This window comes from Populus euphratica, unplaced genomic scaffold (genome assembly GCF_000495115.2).
Source record: "Populus euphratica unplaced genomic scaffold, PopEup_1.0 scaffold150.1, whole genome shotgun sequence".
NCBI classification, from domain to species: Eukaryota; Viridiplantae; Streptophyta; class Magnoliopsida; order Malpighiales; family Salicaceae; genus Populus; species Populus euphratica.
Window position 1 is genome coordinate 299,711 of NW_011499998.1, and position 3,050 is coordinate 302,760.

Here is a 3,050-nt window from a genome sequence, read left to right on the forward strand (position 1 = left end):
TTGGCAATAAATCGTTTCTCCAAGTCACCATTGTCTATGAGTTTACGTAAAAGGATTCACCTTTCAAATCTTTTGTAATTCGACGTAAAGAGATAAAAAAAAAAAAAATTATAGGTAAGCATATTACATACATACTAAAAAGGCAAAATGCCCCTATTACTATTTAGATATACATTAAGTACAAGCAATATAATGAAGCTTAGCCGTTGGAGTTGCACGGATAACAGGAGAGAGATATGGTTATATTTTTATTGGGATGCATTTGACATTAAAGAATTGATTGGGAAGAAAATGATCATCACAAGTTTTAGTAAAGATGCGGTAGAATGGCAACGGCCTAGCGGTAGAATCTGCAAACCATGGAGAGCAGGCACATGATATTGGTGCTACATCATGGAGAGCAGGCACATGATATTGGTGCTACCCATGCAAGGACAGGTGGAGCTTAGGTTGCCCAACCCTTGTACAGGGCAAACCCCAGCGCCACCTAACACTTGGGTCTTGGCAAAAGGTCCAATTGGCTATGGCTGTCTAACCGTCACATGGCGTTTTTCATTGTTATTATAATATTATTATTTATAATAAAATAGTATTATTTATACCATAACTAATAGTATTTTTAGTATCCATACTATTAATTATAAATAAAATAATAATATTTATAGCACAAATAATATTATTTTTATACGAATATTTTAAATTTTAATAACAATAATAATATTTTTTAGAGCAAATACTACTCATTATACAAATAAAAATATTTTTTTATAGTAATACGTTTAATTACAATAAAAATTAAAATATTTAAAAACCTTCTATCGGGCCCAATAGAATTGGGTCACATCAGACCCATTGAGTTGGGTATATAACGTCAGACCTAAAAAAATCAGGTCCGCCTCAGACCCAAAATAATTGGGTTCTTTACCATGACCCATGCACCACTTGGCACTTGGGAACTCCCGAGTGCTACATGGTGCTTGGGCACTCCCGAGCACCACCTAGAGCTTAGGTAGCTCCAATGCAAGGAGCAAACCCAAGCGCCAGGTTGGCGCTTGGGTCTTGGCAAAGAGCTAGATTGATTATGACAACCATACAGCTACGTAGCACTCGAGTTCATACGCGTTCACGCCTAACCTCAAGTTGGGTTCGGAAGAGTTTGTGTCTAACCACATGTGTGTTTATATAACAATGAGTGCTATAAATATTATTTTTTCTCTTATAATTGAAAGTGTTCGTATTAAAAATATTCTTATTTATGTTATAAATATTATTACTTTTATTATAACTCGAAATATTGTTATACAAAGTATCATTATTTGTGTTGTAATCATCCTTGAAATTCTTAATATAATTATTTATGTTATAAATATTATTATTTTATTACAATTAATATTATTAATAAAATAATTAATAAATTTCAAACAAAAATTATTATTAATATTTTAAAAAAATATTATTTGTGTTATAATTATTTTTATTATGATTAAAAGTATTAATATTAGTATTATTATTTTTATTTTTATTACAATTAAAAGTATTAATATTACAAATAGTATTATTTGTGTTAAAATTATTTTTATTTTTATTATGATTAAGAGTATTAATATTATAAATAATAATTTTTATGTTATAATAATTTTTATTTTTATTATAATTAAAAATTTAGGCATGTCTTCACATAACCTAAAATTGAGCCTGAACGCGTCTATGCTTAACCCCAAATGGGGCTAGACGCGTCCACGCTCATCCTCAAATGAGTATGGACTAATCCACACCCAACTTGAGGTTGGGGTTGAATGCGTCCATGCCCATCCTTTAGTTGGTTTGGACCCGTCCGCACCCAATCACATGTGCTAATATAATAATGTGTATTATAAATATTATTCTTTATCTTATAATTCAAAATGTTTATATAAAAAATATTATTATTTGTGTTGTAATCATCCCTGAAATTATTAATATAATTATTCATGCTATAATTATTTTTATTTTTATTATAATTAATAGTATGAATATTAAAAATATTATCATTTGTGTTATAAATATTATTATTTTTATTATAATTAATATTATTAATAAAAAATTGATAAATTTGAAAAAAAAAATACTATTAATATTTAAAAAAATATTATTTGTGTTATAATTATTTTTATTTTATTTTGATTAAAGTAATAATATTAAAAGTAGTGTTGTTGTTGTTGTTGTTGTTGTTGTTATTATTATTAAGAGTATTAATATTACAAATAGTATTATTTGTGTTATAATTTTTTTATTTTTTTATTATTAAGAGTATTAATATTAAAAAAGGTATAATTTTTTTATTATGATTAAAAGTATTAATATGAAAAATAGTATTATTATTATTATTATTATTATTATTATTAACAAATATGAAAAAAATATTATTAATATTGAAAAACAATCATAAATTTGATTTGAAGCTTAGATAGCTCCAATGCAAGGGGCAAACCCTAGCGCCAGGTTGGCACTTGGGTCTTGGCAAAGTGCTAGATTGACTATGACAACCATACGGCTACGTAGCACTCAAGTTCATACGCGTTCACGCCTAACCTCAAGTTGGGTCCGGAAGAGTTTACGCCTAACCACATGTGTGTTTATATAACAATGTGTGCTATAAATATTATTTTTTCTCTTATAATTGAAAGTGTTCGTATTAAAAATATTTTTATTTATGTTATAAATATTATTACTTTTATTATAACTCGAAATATTGTTATACAAAGTATCATTATTTGTGTTGTAATCATCCTTGAAATTCTTAATATAATTATTTATGTTATAAATATTATTATTTTATTACAATTAATATTATTAATAAAATAATTAATAAATTTCAAACAAAAATTATTATTAATATTTTAAAAAAATATTATTTGTGTTATAATTATTTTTATTATGATTAAAAGTATTAATATTAAAAATGTTATAATTATTTTTATTTTTATTATAATTAAAAGTTTAGGCATGTCTTCATCTAACCTAAAATTAAGCCTGAACCCATCTATGCCTAACCCCAAATGGGGCTAGAA